An 18,980-nucleotide genomic window follows, 5' to 3' on the forward strand; every position below is an offset into this window, starting at 1 on the left:
TGGGTATTTGCCTTTGCAGAGGCCCCACCTGCCAAGCAGTTCTGGCACCAGGGAGCAGGTCTATGATGACAGGAGAGAGACAGTGGCCGTGACTGTGGCTCCTAAACCACAATGGAGGGATTCAAGTTAGCTTAGGTAGCTCTCAGAAGAGACTAATGAGGGAAGGAAGGAGCAAGGGGGCCAGGAAGGTGCCCCTGGGAGTGTGTCTCCCTTCCCTTGCTGGTTCATCCTAGAAGGCAGGGACCCTGGCTTGCTGTTGGTTGTATCCTCTGTGGCATTTAACATGGCATGCTGCTTATAACCACTGTAGTGGGCACTCAGCAGATATTTATTGAATTCCTTTTTGAGACTGATGAAGACCAATAAAACAAGGGGCTGTATTATCATCAATCAAGTGGGTATGGATGGGGGGGGGAGGTGTTGCTTCAGCTATATTTTATATTCTTTAATGGGATTGCACCAGTTGTGTGTCTTTCTATAGAATTAGAGGAGCTTTCAGGATATTTGCTTGGGTGGACGTGACCCATAGTGTGTAGTGTTCTTTTGGTGGGCTCTTCTTATCAGGAGTGAGATTAATTTTTCCATTGCCAAACCCCATGAGGTAAATGGTTTGTGATTATTCCATGTCAGTTTCATTTTTCACTCAGCATGATGTTTCACTGTTAAAAAAATGAACCTTGGCCCAGAGTTGTCCTCTCATGTGTTAAACATGACTTCCTTTGTTAGTAGACTAATTTATAATTATAATTCAAAACCATACCATTCTCCGGTGGATCATTTCCCCCCTCTATGTCAGATGAGGGAATAATTGTTTGTCTGGGCTGCAGGAGTGTCTGTCATGGAAACCAAATTTTTCTGTACATTCTCTGAACAAACAGTGCTGTCACCCCTAGAACCTAACATCGTCATTGATCTCCAGTTGAATCAGAGGAGTTTGTTGACCAAGGTAAATCAGATCTCTCTTCTCTTAAAGCAAATGGCCCGTGACTCCTGAGAGGCCACTAGGAGTGAGAGAATCATCTGTACTGGGAGCCACAGTTGTGGCTAGGAATGTGTTACTTGAGGCAGTGCTTCCCAGCCATGACTCAGTCACCTGGGGGGCTTTTTAAAAACCCTATGCTGAGGCCCCATCCTAGGTGAATGAAATTGGAATCTCTGGGAGTGGGGGCCAGCATCTTTTCTTTCTTTAAAAAAAAAAAAAGTTTAAGGCGAGGTGCAGTGGCTCACACCTGTAATCCCAGCACTTTGGGAGGCCAAGACAGGAAGATCACTTGAAGTCAGGAGTTTGAGACCAGACTGGGCAACAATGAGAGACCCCATCTCTACCAAACGAACCAATAAAAAATGTTTTAAGGCCCAAGTGACTCAGGTGTGCAGCCAGGATGAGGCCTTCAAGTAATTTTTGTAGCTTAATCCTGGAAAGAACAAATGCTTCCCCAAATTCCCAGTCATGTCGCAGAGCACGGGACCAGACTAGAGACAGCATTCGGCTCATTTTACAGAGAGGGTAGGATTGACAGAGTCCACTAGTTAGTGTTAGAACTAGAAGAAAAGTGCCAGGCACGGTGGCTCATGTGTGTAGTCCATGCACTTTGGGAGGCTGAGGCAGGGCATCACCTGAGGTCAGGAGTTAGAGATCAGTCTGTCCAACATGGTGAAACCCCGTCTCTACTCAAAAAATTACAAAAATTAGCCAGGCGTGGTGGTGTGTGCCCATAGTCCCAACTACTTGGGAAGCTGAGGCAGGAGAATCGCTTGAGCCCAGGAGGCAGAGGTTGCAGTGAGCCAAGATCCCACCACTGCACTCTAGCCTGGGCAACAAGAGTGAAACTCCATCTCAAAAAAAAAAAAAAAAGCCTAGAAAAAAAGGAACCTAATATTACATTTTCTTTACTATACTATATCATTCAACTTTTAAAGAGCAAGTAATTTAAGACCAATAGATTTTTTTCTTTGAGTACAAATGGTTGAAATTGCTTTTGTCAGCTTTAACTAATGGGCCTTATATTAAAACATGTTTAGTTACTGAATTGTAAGATGTTTAAATGTTTATTTAAAGTTACCCAACTTATGCTTGTTTATTTATATATTTGTTTATTGCCTTTTCCATATATTATGAGGCTTAAGAAATCAAAACAATACTGTTTTCCAGGTTCCTTCACAGTACCCTGATGGGTAAAATAATCTTCATGGTTTTAAAAGAACCTTCTATAACAAAAGTGAAGTAGCCAGTGGGAGTGAGGAGAAGGGATTTGTAGAAGGAGTGAGTTAGTTAAAGCACAAAAAGAAGCTTGTGAACAAACAGGAACTTTCCTATCAGGGTGGGAACGTATGTTTTGGAAGCAAATGGTGGGAGGGTGCAGGCTGTGACACTCCCTTCCCCTTTTCATGTGAGAACTGGCTGTTAGCCTCATTGCCTGAGTCAGGCAGAGTTCCCTGGAAGGGTTTTTATAGCAGGTGCCGAGTTGACAAGCCCAGCTGTAAAACACAGGAGAGGACCAGTCAGTTGTCTCAGCCCATGGACCCATCTCAGTTGTTTCTCAGAGGATCCTTATTAGCTGGTTTAGAAACAAGAGGACACTTGCTTCCAAGCATCACATTGAGTGGGCTGGACCAAATCCAAAGCTCTGCTGGAACCAGGTTGACAAATGTCAGTAGAATTGGGAGCCTGCTCTTTGAATACAACCTCGGAATGGGGCTTGGCACCTGGCCTGAAAGCGCTATGTGGACTCTAGCACCAGGGCTGTTCCCTAATTTAACTTAATGCTTAAAGGAAATCCCAAGTGGCAGACCAGTTCTGCACTCCTTGAGCAGATAGGCAGAGTTTATCATTTTTGCTGTTTTTAAATGTAATCACAGGGTTAGTATCTTGTTTCTATATGTGTTTTTGCTCCATGTGATGACATTGTATGTATTCTTTCAATAAGGGAAAGTCCGGAGGTTCTGTACTAGCTAGCTGTGCAACTTTGGGCAAATGAGTTATTTCCCCCTCTGCTTCCTCATCTGTAAAACAAAGCAATGGAACCAGAAAATCTCTTTGGTGAGCCTGTTTCCAAATGTCTTCCCAAATTAGGATCACCATTTAGGTGAAAGTGATTAGTCCCCCGGCCACCTCTTTTTCTGGTGCAGCCTCATACTCTCAATGGGGAGGTAGAAGATGGGAGGGCTGCTTTGCTCTGAGCCTCCCAGCTTCCTAGCTCTTGAATGTAGTGAATTTCATCTGTTCGTCTGTTCATTTATTTATCAACTTTTTGACTACATATTTTATGCCAAGCACTGTTCGAGATGCTTAGGACACATGAACAAAACAAAGACCCTCGCCCTAAAGGAACTTCTACCTAGTTGGTTGGGATAGACAATAGCATGGTAAATGCATTATATAGAATGTGGCAAGGTGATAAAGTTCTGCAGGGGTTGTAGGGGAGAAACAGAGCAGAGCGCGGAAACGGAGGCCTCGTAAGTTGCCACAGTGGTTTCATTGGCTATTGCTCACCTGTCTTGTATAGGGCCTAGGGCCTTCCCTGACCACTGTACTCTCCTAGACTAGATCCCTTCCTGCACTCCAAATAGCACCACCTCACTTAGTGTTGGGGTAATATACAGGTTGGTACTCTCGTTTGTTTCTTGTCTAATCTTCTGGAGGACGGGTGTTGATAGTCCTCAGGTGTGTCTGAAAATCCTGAGCAAATATGAGGGACTGAGTGTGAACATTGTTGACTTTACTTTCTTTTTCTTTTTTCTTTTTTTTTTTTTTGAGATAGAGTCTCGCTATGTCGCCCACACTGGAGTGCAGTGGCATGATTTTGGCTCACTGCAACCTCTGCCTCCCGGGTTCAAGGGATTTTCGTGCTTCAGCCTCCCAAGTGGCTGGGATTACAGCCATGTGCCAACACGCCCAGCTAATTTTTGTATTTTTAGTAGAGACAGGGTTTCGCCATGTTGCTCAGGTGGGTCTCAAACTCCTGGCCTCGAGTGATCTGCCTGCTTTGGCCTCGCAAAGTGCTGGGATTACAGGCGTGAGCCACTGCACCTGGTCACATTGTTGCTGTTGTTGTTGTTGTTGTTATTTTTTATTTTTTATTTATTTATTTTGAGATGGAGTCTCGCTCTGTTGCTCAGGCTGGAGTGCAGTGGTGAGATCTCGGCTCACTGCAAGCTCCGCCTCCTGAGTTCACACCATTCTCCTGCCTCAGCCTCCTGAGTAGCTGGGACTACAGGCACCTGCCACCTCGCCCAGCTAATTTTTTTTTTTTGTATTTTTAGTAGAGACGGGGGTTTCACCGTATTAGCCAGGATGGTCTCGATCTCCTGACCTTGTGATCCACTCTCCTTGGCTTCCCAAAGTGCTGGGATTACAGGTGTGAGCCACTGCGCCCAGCCACATTGTTGATTTTTAAGGATAACATGATAAGACATTAAGTCCTGTCAGGGAACTCTCAGAAAGCCCCGACAACTCAGAGGGGTAAGAACCGGCCATTCTTTGATTTTTGTGATGGCTGTGCTTCCAGATACACAAATGGGTATGTGTGTGTGTATTTTTTTTTATATTAAATAAGATTACATTGTTTTTGCCATTGTAGAAGTATTTGTAACATCTCCAGATAAACAAATGCTGTAAGAAAGTTGTAAGAACGAATTTGGGGAATCTGTGACCTTTAAAGGTACTGCCTCATTATGAGCAATCCAGTGACCTTATTCTAGAATTCTGTTAGGGTTCGTTTTCCACTTGCCATGAGCTGGTTTTGCAAAGAAGAAAACGGTTTCCTTTATATGTGGAGATTAAGAACAAGTTTATCTGTAGTTTTGGTGCTCAGCTAACTGGGAACCAAGCCACAGTTGCTTGTAAAACTGACCCTAAGTTATCTTAATCTTGATGGTTCAGTGCTTGGAAATCTCTGGGGCTTTCATTGCCTGGTAAAAGTTCAATCACTTATCTGTTTTGTGGTTGGGAGAAGAAAAGGCATTGCCCTTTCAGTTTAGGAGATGGTTGGTTTTAGAGTCTACAGTAGGTGTGTGTGCCTAGGAGTCAGCTACCTGGTCCCATGTAACATTAGTTGATTTTCATGGTATTTCTTTTCCCTATCCTGAACCTTAAAATGACTTAGATTATTACTAATTTCTAATGTTGCAATATTTTGAGGTAAGTGGAGACACTTAGATGTTGCAAGACCAGGATTGGAAAGGACTGTGTTCAAAGGCATCAGGACTTCTAAACTCTCAAATTCTTATGTGGATTTTGGGCATGTTTCGGTTGGTTGGGGCCAGAAGAAGCTGCAGCAAAGCCTGAGGAGAGATGAGGGTCTGGTAAGTCATGGCTCGTCATGCTTCAGAGCTGCAGCCACCATCCACACCTCAGGCTTCTTACTTTCTAAAATTGGAAACTCATGCCTAGAGAAATCTAATGACTTGCCCAGAGCTCAAACCAGAACACGCATCTGTGTGCCCACCTCATCTTCTGTCAGCTTCATTCACCTCAAAAGCATCTATATGTTCCAGACTCATGAGGATACCTGAGGAACTTTTTTTTTTTTTTAAACCAAAGAGTTTGAGAGGATAAAATAACAGGTTTTGGAGCTATATGGACACAGGCTAGGGCAAGGAGTAAGAAGACAGCCGAGCAGGGTAGAGTGGGCCCAGACTCTTGGAACTGCTCTGTGCAGGACCTGGGGATGATGCCAAGTCAGCTTTCGGGAAGCTCGGCCATGGAACTTGCCGTCTTTTTTTCTGCATTACACGGCTCTCTTGCTAGACGGCAAACCCCTTGAAGGCAGGAGTTTTATAGGCCTTGTGGTGGCATTGCCTTGTGTGTAACAGGACCCTTCTTTCTGTATATATGCAGGATAAGAGTCCAGCCTAGGGGCGGGGTTGGAGTAAGTGAACTAGCACATAGGAGTTGAAATAGAAGAGTCAGCCAACAGGAAGAAGTATGAGGCAGGGAGTGCCTGGAAGAGACTGGCAAATCCTGAAGTCCTTGCCAGCCTACTTGAGTAATGTGAGACCATGAGCCAATTATTTACCTTGTCCTGTAAGTTTAGTACCCCCAAGATTTCTGCCTCTTATAATGAAAATAGTCCTGGCACTGACTGCAGGTACGGTGGAGATGGGGAGCCTGGAAGATTAAAAAGACAGGAAGGTACAGGTTTAACTCAGCCCTTCAGAGGGAGCTTTCTGATTCCATGCGTGATGGCTAGCCAGATAAATGGCTCCACTTCAAATGAGGAGTCTCAGGAAGCAAGAAAACCTGCATTGGGGTTTGTCCTGATGGCCACATTTCATCACAGAAACAGCCATATTTACTACACTCTCCTATGAAGTTCTGATGTGTTCTGCTAATATTCAGCTGTAAACCAGCTAGGCAACATCAGTCTAATGTTAGTATAAATGAAAACAGTGGAGGAGACTCACCGAGAGTGTGAACAGGTTGTGGTTGGTGTATTACACACCTCACCTTAGGGGGAACGCTTTTTTTTCTTCCAGGTTGGCTTTACAACGATGTGAACAGCAGCCTTCCTGTTCTTTCCTTCAGCCGCACAGATAACAAATAAGACATGTGAAAAAAGATTCTGACCCTTGAGGCCCACTCCGTATGAGTGCATGCTGGGACTTCTCCCCTAACCCCACCGTGTCCCATATCCCCTCTGCTTTCTCTCTCCAGCTACACTGGTCCACTGGGTCCTCAAAACACAACAAATTCTCTGCAGTCTCAGAATTTTGCATAGGCTCTTCCCTTTGCCAGGAAATTCTTCTTTCCTTTTTCCATTCCTATAGATCTTAACTCAAACATCACTTCTTCAGGAAAATCTCCTTTAACACTGTGCTTCCCCCACCATCACAAGACCAGATCCTCTTCTTCTGTTATGCTGTTGCAGTTTCCAGTATGACCCTTTCATGGCACTTACTACAATTCGTCATTTTATGTTTGTGTCATTATCGATTACTGGGGTCTCCTATTGGACTGTAAGCTCCATGAAGGCAGGAATCAGATCTCTTTTGTTGTGATTAGATCCTAGTGTCTCATACAGTTCTTAATGAATAATAATAACTGACACATGATGCTTACTGTATGTTAGGCCCGTTCTAAGAGCTTTACTTATGTTGACTCAACTCTCCTTGCAATAGTTTTTCTTTTTTCTTTTTAAGCATTTACCTTCTTATTAAAAGCTCATGGAATTATTCTAGGGACACAGAGGACTTTGTGGCATAGATTTAGGTAAAGGTCGCCAGGCGCGGTGGTTCATGGCTGTAATCCCAGCACTTTGGGAGGCAGAGGCAGGTGGATCACGAGGTCAGGAGTTCAAGACCAGCCTGGCCAAGATGGTGAAACCTCATCTCTACTAAAAATACAAAAATTAGCTGGGTGTGGTGGTGGGCACCTGTAATCCCAGCTACTCGGGAGGCTGAGGCAGAGAATTGCTTGAAACCAGGAGGCAGAGGTTGCAGTGGGCCGAGATGGCACCACTGCACTCCAGCCTGGGTGACAGAATGAGACTCTGTCTCAAAAAAAAAAAAAAAACAGTTAGCTTGGCATAGTGGCTCATGCCTATAATCCCAGCTACTCCAGAGGCTGAGGCAGGAAGGAGAACTGCTGGAACCTGGGAGGCAGAGGTTGCAGTGAGCCAGGATCACGCCACTGCACTCCAGCCTGGGCGACAGAGCGAGACTCTGTCTCAATAAAAAAAAAAAAGCAAAAGATTTACATAAAGGGCAAAATGCTCTGGAAAAATAAAGTGTTAGATACCAGGGAGATTTGGCTGTAGCTGGAAATGTTTAACTCTGCAACTACTTGGAGCCACTAATTATGTATACTTGTTTTATTTCATAATTTTTAATGTTACAGGATAGCAAAAGTAGTTCGAATGATGGTTGAATTTAATAAAATGTTTTTAACCTCATCCTAAAATACCCACTGATCTATCTCATTCAATGGCAATATGCAGTGGTTAAGGGAACATGAAAACAAACATCCACACAACTGCACAGTTTTCATGAAAGTCTATCTCATTATTGGTGGGGGTAGCACATTTAACAGCTTAAACATATAGGTCACTGCATGATGCCGCACTGGCAACTAGATAGCCAGGGAACCAACTAACCAGTAACTGTTTAAATATTTAAAACACAGCTTTTGTTTAGATCATCCTTTGGCTCACCTTCTTGGGAGAAAAGCCTGCTAGTCACCGTGGAAATACATTAAGGCCGGATCTTCTGATATCCATTCCCAGAGATTTCTTTCAGCTAGATTAAGCCTCCACCTCCAGAGCACACCCAAGTTTGTGCTCTCCAGCACTCATGATCTCTTGTCTACCAGAGCAGACAGTGTGAGCCTCACACTAGGCCTCAGAGTCTGCGTGTCGCCCAATCCAATTAGACTAGAGTTGGTGACTTTTGCATTTACCAGTTTATTATCAAGGATACAGATGAAGAGACTCATAGGGCAAGGCGTGCAGGAAGGAGCATGGACATCTCATGCCCTTGGGGTATGCCCTACCCATCAGGAACCTCCATGTGTTCAGCTATCCAGAAGCTTTTCCCAACAACTTTTTAAAGTTAGTTAGCATTATCCCTATTTTATGGGTGAGAAACTCAAGGCCCAGAGAGGTAAGTGATTGCCTTAGGTGGTCTGGCTCCAGAATCTACCCTTTTAACAACCACATTATACTGCTCAGGAGCTACATTGAGCTTAATAAGTGTCTATTGACTCGTTTAGTAGCAGCATCATAGGTGAGTATCCAAATGATTGAAATACAATCCGATAACTTAAAATGTAGTAATGTTTACTGACAGTCTCCTCAGCGGTTACACTCTACTTCCTTCTTCTTCTTTTTTTTTTTTTTGAGACAGAGTCTCGCTCTGTCACCCAAACTGGAGTCCAGTGGTGCAATCTCAGCCCACTACACCGTCCATCTCCCAGGTTCAAGTAATTCTCCTGCCTCACCCTCTTGAGGAGCTGGGATTACAAGGATGTGCCACTGTGCCCAGCTAATTTTTGAGTATTTAGTAGAGATGGGGTTTCACCATGTTGGCCAGGCTGGTCTTGAACTCCTGACCTCAAGTGATCTGCCCACCTTGACCTCCCAAAGTGCTGGGATTATAGGCGTGAGCTACTGCGCCTGGCCACTGCTTCCTTCTTGAACACCACAAGCCAAACGTATTTTAACTCTTCCTTAATTATTCCTGATTGTCTCCTAGCATCAGTTGTTACATTATTGCTGTCTGCCCATGAGGGTAAGAGATGAGGAGCAGTGGAGGTTTGAGACAGAGTGGGTAGTCAGGTTTTTGAGTTTTGTTTACTTCCTGATGATTTCTTTGGCTGCCACAAATTTTTTCTGTATTAAATAATCTCTCTTAATATTTGTATAACTCTTTTGAAATTCTCAATATTTATTTTGCTTTCTTAGTGTTTAGAGGGATGTTGTTATTCCTCAGTTTTTAAAAGAAAAAACAAATGTGGAAACTTAGCCACCTTGCCCCACAATCCAGATGCCCATGTCCACTTCTGGGACCTAGAGAAGTTGTCAATAAGATTGGATGACGTGGCCCGGCACGGTGGCTCATGCCTGTAATCCCAGCACTTTGGGAGGCTGAGGTGGACAGATCACCTGAGGTCAGCAGTTTGAGACCAGCCTGGCTAACATGGTGAAACCCTGTTTCTACTAAAAATACAAAAAAATTAGCTGGACGTGGTGGCGCGTGCCTATAATCCCGGGTGCTTGGGAGGCTGAGGCAGGAGAATCGCTTGAACCCGGGAAGTGGAGGTTGCTGAGAGCCGAGATCGCGCCATTGCACTCCAGCTTGGGCAACAAGAATGAAACTCCGTCTCAAAAAAAAAAAAAGATTGGATGACTTCCAGGCTAGGCAGAATGCTGACCAGGGTGATGACTTCAGAAAGAGAGATTTCTGGGAAAACTGAGAATGACAGCAGAGAATGTCCTTTATAGGACCATTGTACATTCCACAATGTATACATGTATAGGACATTGATAAGACCATTAGCCATTCCACAATGTATACATATATCAGAACATGATGTTGTATACCATAAGTATATATAAATTTTATATGTCAATGTAAAAAATAAAAACAAACTTTTAAAAAATATTTTGTAGTATAGTCCGTTGCCCATTCCTGCCTGGGACAGCCGTTTTTCCCTTTTCACAAGGGAGTTCTTCCTTTGATGTCTGGAAAGTCCTCCTCTTTGAGCCCATAGGTTTGCTGTCTCCTCGTTGGTATTTCTTTCCTGCTTCTGTTTCCTGCCAACCACTTGATAAGCAGGAGAAAGCAGCGTTGTTCGCTCTTAGCCGGTTCCTCATGCTTTGCGCCTGTTTCTGAGTCCTGTTTTCAAGCCTCAACTCGGAAGGTTTGGTTGTGCCAACACAGTCTTCCTAGCAGTTTCTTGTGCTTTCCAATCTCTATTTAAACGTGTGAGGATGCATAAAGATCTCCTGTCAGAGAAGCCTAGAAAATAGAAAACCTATGCTGAAATTACAGAAATCTGATGTAATATTGACAAGAAAAAGTCAGTTATCAGAATATGCTTTCTTTTGTGTGAGCATCTTATTTCTACCAAGTGAAGCAGTCATAGCTTACTGTGTGAGGCCCATCAGTTTATGGTTGGTCATTAAAATGGGCCTTACAGTTCAAAGGAGTTGTGCTGTGCTGATCAGTAATGCGCGTTTCCTTGGCACTGACATTAAAAGAATGTTGGCTTCATCAAAGGAGTTGGCAGTGGCCACATTATCATCGTCTTCATCAAAGGACATTTTTAAAAACCATTAGAACTAGGCTGTTCAGGAGATCTATTATATAACATGGTGACTATAGTTAATAACAACATATTATATACTTGAAAATTGCTAAGAGAGTAGATTTTAAATGTTCTCACCACAAAAACATGATAAATATGTGAGGTAATGGGTATGTTAATTAGCTTGATGTAGCCATTCCACAACGTATACATATATCAGAACATCATGTTGTACACCATAAGTATAAATAATTTTTATATGTCAATGTGAAAAATAAAAATTAACAAACTTTTTTTAAAAGACTGGTTTGGGTAAATGTGTATTGTAGGAATTTTTTTTATGGTGATTAAGGCTGTGACCTTTGACTTTTTTGTGTGTTATTCCCACCCACTTAGACGAACAGTGGGATCTCAGGAATTTTCATGCTGAACATTTTTTAAGGACCCCTCCCTGTATAATTTGCAGTGCCAGTTGGTATACTGGGTTTCTATAGAGACTCTAAATATTACATTTTGGTCTCATCCGAAAGATCCAACCCTCATATCAAAGTGGAGTGCCGATCTTCATCTACCCCAGCAGGATTCAGAGGGGGAGCTTCAGGCCTGAAGTAATTTAGGCGTTGGCTCCCAGTGAACCATGATTTAAAGTAGTGAAATTATAGTGTGGCATAGTGGGCAAAAGGACTAGACGGGGAGGCGGAGGCCTTGGTTCCAGTCCAGTGTCTATGGTTAACTGTCTGTGGTGCCCTGGGCAAGTCACTTCACCTCTCTGAGCCTTGATTTCCTTTCCTGTGAGATGAGAGGGTTGGGTAAGGTAATCTCTTCGGTCCTTTTCATCTCAAAAATTACACATCCCAGAAGCAGTAAACAGTCCCTACTGGTGGATCTGCGTTGTGTGCAGCCGCATGGACTTAAAGGATTATCCTGCTAATTGGAGAGAGGAAGGTGGTATGGTGGCCTGGGCCAGTAGAGACGTGTGTGATCCTCAAATCAACTTCAAACAGTGGGAATCGTGGCTGGCAGAAGTCAGTCAAGCCAGATATCTCAACTCGAGGTGTATTTCCTAGTACTTCTAGCCTAAAGTTTGGCAACATCTGGCCAGTGTGGGTAGCAATTATGTCATAAATACAGTTGTTTGTAGGTAATTTTATTTTAACTAGAGTATTTTCCCACTTTCTACTTGACTCCCCTATCTACTCTACTGTCCCCTGCAAGAAATTCCTAACTAAATGTGAAGAGCAAAATTGACAGTTTCAGATTAGTTGCTATTACCAGGACTGAAAAAGTTGGTATGTAATTAAATTATTATTATTTTTTTTCCCCTTGGGGTTTCTCTGTGAGGACTTCTTTTTTTTTCTTCGATTTTTTTTTTTTGGAATCTCTTGTCACCCAGGCTGGAGTGCAATGACGCAATCTCGATTCACTGCAACCTCTGCCTCCTGGGTTCAAGCAATTCTTCTGCCTCAGCCTCCCAAGTAATTGAGATTACAGGTGCCTGCCACCACGCCCAGCTAATTTTTTGTATTTTTAGTAGACACGAGGTTTCACCATGTTGACCAGGCTGGTCGCGAACTCCTGACCTCAGGTGATCCACCCGTGTCTGCCTCCCAAAGTGCTGGGATTACAGGTGTGAGCCACTGCGCCTGGCCAGGACTTCTTAACTACGCATGAGTAGACATACTCAAATGGATAAAATTTGACTTTTTGTAAGGCTGATGGTGCACATACAAATTTATAATCTGTTGGGCCTGTATTAGTTTAGTTTGTTTAGGATGTTTCTCCACTAAAGTAAATTAGCCCAATACATTTCTTGGTTGTTACTAGATATCAGTTGGTGCTGTTTCCCTTTAGCAAAGACAACAAAATAGAGTAGCGACACCTGCATTCTAAAGCTCAACCACTAAATGATCGTGTAACCTGGGGTTTCAGTTTTCATATCTGTAAAATGTGGGATTTGGCTTAGCTCCCCAGGGATCCTCAGGGACCTTAGGGATTTGATACCACCCTGAGAAAAAGGGCTTGTTTTCCTGACCATGGCGGGGGAAAGGATTTCATGTAGCACCTTTCGTGCCCAGATATATTTCTTCTTCCAATGATGGCAATATAAGTGGATGGCAGAGCGACCATGAACATAAACAGAACTGCAAATGGTTGAACTCAGACACTCAGCCCAGGGCCCCAAAACCAGTGTGGGGGGAACTATATTCACCTATTGTGAAATTAGCATACCTTTCCATTCAGGAATATGGTGGATTTATGAGGTACTTTTTTTTTTTTTTTGTCAGATCTATTAAAGGAGGATAGTAGCCTAAACTGAAGAAGAGTCCTAACTGTCTTGGGTGGTGGTTAATTACACCATATGCCAGACTTGCCACAAACACTGAAAGTTTAACTCTCTCAGCTGCTTAGTTTGGAAACCACACAGTGCCATTTAGTTAGGCCTTGGCCTTTACTGCATCCCAGCTAGACACTTGACTCCCATCCAAAGCAAATGTCATGGTTGCCTTTATTGACTTAATATCAGGAAACACAACAGCCGATAGACTGGTTAGAAGGAACTGTATGGTTGATGGATTATTGCTGACCTACAAGCAGGTAAACGAAGTATAACAGAATTTGGAATGACTTAGTAGTGGACTGAAATCTTTAAAACAGTAAGACTTTTGTTTGTGTCTATGGCTGATGTTTTAATTCTGTTCTGAATGTCCTTCCATAGACAGGAGACTAAAAGTAGTGAAATTTCTGTTACTCACTGTTCAGGTGGCTGTATAGAAATCTCCATATTTGGGTATAAGTGCTTTGCTGCTGTATGTGTAAATGATATGAGGGTCAGGGAACAGGGTTTGATTTGAATAAAAATCTTTTGTGTAGGCTAGCCGCTCAAGCCTATAATCCCAGCACTTTGGGAGGTGAGGCAGGAAGATTGCTTGAGCCCAGGAGTTCAACACCAGCCTGGGCAACATACAAAAAATGAAATAAAAAGCCGGGCATGGTGGTGCATGCCTGTAGTCCCAGCTACTTGGGAGGCTGAGGAGGGAGAATTGCTTGAGCCCAGGAGGTCGAGGCTGCAGTGAGCTGTAATTTGTGCTGCCGCACTCCAGCCTGGGTGACAGAACAAGACCCTGTCTCAAACAAACAAAACAAAACAATTTTTCTTTGTATCTGTCGTAATTAGGTCTTTACTTAACATAACTTCAGAGATAGTGCTTTGTGAGCTGAGACTTGAGCCCCTCCTGATCATTGTGAGACTTTTACTCTGAGGGCTTGCTTTAATCACTGAGAGAGCTTTATGTTATGGGCACTGATTTGAGTGTTCTACTGCTTTGGTGAATTTTTTTTTTTTTTTTTTGTCTTTTTGGCCATGATGGGACAGTCTCCTACCATGTGATGAAATGGTATTAGAAAGTGGTACTCTGCTGGCTGCCTTTATAAAGCAGAGAATCACAAATGGCCAGGCTTTGAGTTTATCGTCTGAGGTAGATAATATTGCTGCAAGTAGAAGAATTGTAGACACAGATGTCCTTGTTTTGAATATCCTTTAGTGCCTTTCAAGGGTCTATGTTATAGAATACCATTTTGAGGTACTTCTTCCTGCTATATTGGTGTTACTGCACAGGTTGAGTGAGAGAGAGAGAGAGAGAGCACTTGTGTGTGTGTGTAAGAAACCCTGTAGGACTGGTGTCCTGTTATGGCATGCCAGAAAGTGTCTCACTGGTGTTTCTTAAAATCAGCTGATCCATCTTGTGGCTTTCAGCCGGTTATAGCCAGCAGAATAATCCAGTCTATTTGTCATTACTCATTATTAGCCCCTACTTTCTTACCCATCTAGACAGCACCCCTCACCACATCCACATGTGTGTACAGGCAACTTTATCTTGCCTTTTTTGATAGGTGCTTTGGCATAGGCACATTCCCCTGTGTAGCGTGCCCTTCCCACCTCCAAGCATGATTGCCAAGGTTAGTAATTATAAGCTCTCATTCCTTAGCACATTCTAATCCGCTTGAAATCATTATTCTACATTTAGCGACATGCACTTTTAATTGTTCTCAAGATTTCATATGTCCTAACTGGGCAGTAAAACAAAATTTCTTGGAAATCTTTGTTATATAATCCTTCTCTCACTTGCATACCTGTTTCAAGTCTTACCTTTAATACTGTAGTGTGTATTCATTAGCCAACTAAAAGGAACCCTTATGCCAATTTATTGTTTTACCTCTGTGCCAACCATCCAGTAGATTTGAGTCCTGGCAATGAACCCTGCGCTGCAAAAGGCAGCCTGGCTGTTGTTGGCAGGTTGCAGGTTCCAAGAACTGAGGAACACGTGGTATTGTATGATATTCTATTGTCCTTGCTCAAATTATGTAAGTATTTTTAGTTTGGAGGAATGGTTTTCTTTCTTTCTTTCTTTCTTTTTTTGAGATGGAGTTTTGCTCTTGCCGCCCAGGCTGGACTAGAGTGCAGTGGCGCAATCTCGGCTCACTGCAACCTTCACCTCCCAGGTTCAAGCAATTCTCCTGTCTCAGCCTCCCGAGTAGCTGGGATTACAGGCACCTGCCACCATGCCCAACTAATTTTTGTATTTTTAGTAGAGACGGGGTTTCTTTTTTTTTTTTTTTTTTTTGAGGCGGAGTCTCGCTCTGTCGCCCGGACTGGAGTGCAGTGGCCGGATCTCAGCTCACTGCAAGCTCCGCCTCCCGGGTTTACGCCATTCTCCTGCCTCAGCCTCCCGAGTAGCTGGGACTACAGGCGCCCGCCACCTCACCCGGCTAGTTTTTTTTTGTATTTTTAGTAGAGACGGAGTTTCACTGTGTTGGCCAGGATGGTCTCGATCTCCTGACCTCGTGATCCGCCGAGACGGGGTTTCATCACATTGGACAGACTGGTCTCGAACTCCTGACCTCAGGTGATACACCCACCTCGGCCTCCCAAAGTGCTGGGATTTCAGGTGTGAGCCACTGTGCCCGGCAGCTTTCTTAACCTTAAATAAATACAACTAGCATTGGGATTATGCAATAACACAGTAATCCAATGAACAGAGAGGACTATTAGCAAAACAAACAAAAACACACACAGAAAAAAACCAGCCTCTGAACAAATTCTAGAGATTGGTGTGATATTCCTAAAAAGTTTTTTTTTGTTATTAGCCGGATTATTGTATAAACTCTGTGGTCTGTTGGAGTGGAGGTGGGATGGGGAGATTTGTAGAAAAGATTTTTATGTTAAGTCTTTTTTTTTTTAATTATCAGGTAAGTCAGCCAGATAATTATTTTATTTTATTTTATTTTAAGCTTATGCCTGTAATCTCAGCAACTCAGAAGGCTGAGATGGGAGGACTGCATGAGGCCAGGAGTTCAGGACCAGCCTGGTCAATGTAGTGAGACTCTCATCTCTACAAAACATTTAAAAATTGGCCAGGCTAGTGTCACACACCTGTAGTTCCAGCTACTTGGAAGACTGAGGGGAGAGGATTGCTTGAGTCTAGGAGGTCAGGCTGCAGTGAGCTCTGATCGCTCAACTGTGCTCCCACCTGGGTGACAAAGCAAGATCTTGTCTCAGAAAAAAGAAGAAAAAAGAGACAGGGATGTACAGTTGGGTTGGACTTGATCCATTTACGTGCCATCTGAGAAGTGTGTGACTCTCTAGTTCACAATCGTAAGTTTTCTGTGTCTGTGTGTGTGTGTGTTTGTGTGTACACGCCTTTTTTTTTTTTTTTTGCAGGGGTAAGATGCTCCAGTTTTGTAAATGGAACAGAGATTTTAAACCTCGTTAAGTGTAGATCACTGGAAAACTGTGGGTATGGAACATGTGTGCATGACACTGTATCCTCCCACTGACTTAGAGGTGAAAAGGCTGTGCCATTTTAATGTTCTTATTTCTGACCCCCTTTTTTTTTTGAGACAGAGTCTCTCTCTGTCACCCAGGCTGGAGTGCAGTGGCGTGATCTTGGCTCACTGCAACCTCTGCCTCCTGGATTCAAGCAATTTTCCTGACTCAGTCTCCTGAGTAGTTGGGATTACAGGTGTGCACCACCACGCCTAGCTAATTTTTGTATTTTTAGTAGAGATAGGGTTTCACTATGTTGGCCAGGCTGGTCTTGAACTCCTGACCTCAGGTGATCCACCTGCCTGGGCCTCCCAAAGTGCTGGGATTACAGGCATGAGCCACCACGCCTGGCCCTGTCCCTTGTTATCAGGTAGTCAGTTAACCTGGGAATCAGTTCTTGAAATGTATGTCTGAAATTGACAAGCTGCATTTCTTTGGCAAAAGCAGCATTTCTGAAACCCCTGATAAGGAACATTCGGCTTTCATATGTTCTGAATCTCAAAGGAGCTTGCAGGGTCTTCCCTGCTGTACTTACCATTGCATGGGGCAACAGTGCAGTGGTAAGTGGAAACAAGCCAAAACTTCGGTGATAAGGCTGCTGAGATCAAGCCCTGGTGCTTTTTGTTTGTTTGTTTTGAGACAGGGTCTGGCTCTGTTGCTCAGGTTAGAGTGCAGTAGCACTGTCTTGGCTCACTGCAACCTTTGCCTCCCAGGCTCAAGCAGTCTTCCCTCCTTGGCCTCCTGAGTAGCTGGAACTGCATATACAAACCACCACACCTGGCAAATTAATTTTTTTTTTTTGTCAAGATGGGGTCTCCCTATATTGCACAGGCTGGCCTGAAACTCCTGGGCTCAAGCAATCCTCCTGCCTGGGCCTCCCAAAGTATTGGAATTACAAGTGTGAGCCACCATGCCCAGGAAGCTGTGGGTTTTTTGCTGGTTGTTCTCCAGCCACTGATGAGCTTGCCTCCCTGCCTGACCAGTCAGTCCCAAATGCTGGTTTAGAAACTGGTGGTTTTTTGTTAGAGGCCATTTCATTTGTTTTTGTGCTGTTTGAACACCTATGTGCCCCGTGTCCATAATTCTCTTTACTGAAGGCTTTTTCTAAATGAAGTCATTTCAGAAGACATTTAAGAAAATATTTTTTTCTTACCTGAAATATATTTAAATAGTTAATTAATGCAAGAGCATTAACAGCTGAATTCACAGTATTAGGGAATGATTAATTGTTGGTGATGTGTCTTTCAATCATCTCTGCGTAAGCAGTTGATAGCCACTTCTACATCTTGCAGTAAATGCAGAGTGAGTGGTGGATTTTATGAATGGGGAAGCTGCTGGATTTTGTGTAACATTGCTTTTTTTTTTGGAGATGGAGTCTCACTCTGTCGCCCAGCCTGGAGTGCAGTGGCGTGATCTCATCTCACTGCAGCCTCCACCTCCTGGGTTCAAGCGATTCTCCTGCCTCAGCCTCCTGAGTACCTGGGATTACAGGCACCCGCTACCACGCCCAGCTAATTTTTGTATTTTTAGTAGAGACAGAGTTTCACCATGTTGGCCAGTCTGGTCTCAAACTCCTGACCTCAAGTGATCCGCCCACCTCGGCCTCTCAAAGTGCTGGGATTACAGGCATGGGTCACCACGTCCAGCCATAACATTGCTTTATAATCAGAACATTGAACATCAGGATCCAGTGCTGGTCTTGTGTTGGCTTTCATGGGAGGGAGACTCTTGTTACAGTCTTAGCTCAGTAGGGCTGCAGGGCGGACTCTTATACCACCAAAGACCGCGCTAAGTGACACATGTTGGACAGAGTCTGATGTCTTGACCGCGCTAAGTGACACATGTTGGACAGAGTCTGATGTCTGTGGGGACCAATTAGCTAATGGATATTTAGTTTTAGGCTATGCTAGCTAGATGCCTGCCATTACCCTTCCCACCCTCCACAGTTACTGTTGGTTACTTTCTACAAGTCACCATCAAAGCCAGGAGTATATGTTCCACTTTTTTTTTTTTTTTAACCTCCCAACTACTAGTTTTAAAACTGAATCAAATTCCAAATAGTTGTTAACTTGACGCAGATCTGCAGACTCGACATTTTCTTTCCATTTTCAGGCTCTCTGGAAACCAGTGCATGTGCCATAGGGTATGTTGCTTGTAGAGAAAAGTGAGCACTGAGGACTGAAATGGCTGGGCAAAAACAAGGCGCAAGTTCATCTTTGTGAAGCAGCGTTTTTCATTGTTCAAGTACAAATAGTTCTCAGCTGTGCTCAGTATCACACAAGGCATCTGGAAACATGTTTAATTCATGTTAGCTATAGCAACTACATTTGAACTCAGGCATGTTCATGCTTTTAAAAATGCCAGAGGGCAAAAAGCCAGAAAATTTGTAATTTTTATTTGCCTTATGAGAGA

At 43.5% G+C, this 18,980-nt stretch overlaps 1 protein-coding gene across 2 annotated transcripts in view; it reads left to right on the forward strand.

Moving 5' to 3' along the window:
* The window catches only part of ERN1 (endoplasmic reticulum to nucleus signaling 1), a 92,222-nt gene that overhangs the window by 9,201 nt on the left and 64,041 nt on the right, over positions 1-18,980 (forward strand). The window contains exon 1 of one of the 2 annotated variants that reach the window (XM_033183980.1): positions 18,692-18,812. The exons of the other annotated variant lie outside the window; for it this stretch is intronic. The gene's annotated coding sequence lies outside the window, so the exon portion shown is untranslated. Of the gene's footprint in view, positions 1-18,691; positions 18,813-18,980 lie in introns of those variants that run through there. 2 annotated transcript variants of the gene reach the window in all.

This window comes from Trachypithecus francoisi, unplaced genomic scaffold (assembly GCF_009764315.1).
Source record: "Trachypithecus francoisi isolate TF-2019V2 unplaced genomic scaffold, Tfra_2.0 Lachesis_group20, whole genome shotgun sequence".
Taxonomy (NCBI): Eukaryota; Metazoa; Chordata; class Mammalia; order Primates; family Cercopithecidae; genus Trachypithecus; species Trachypithecus francoisi.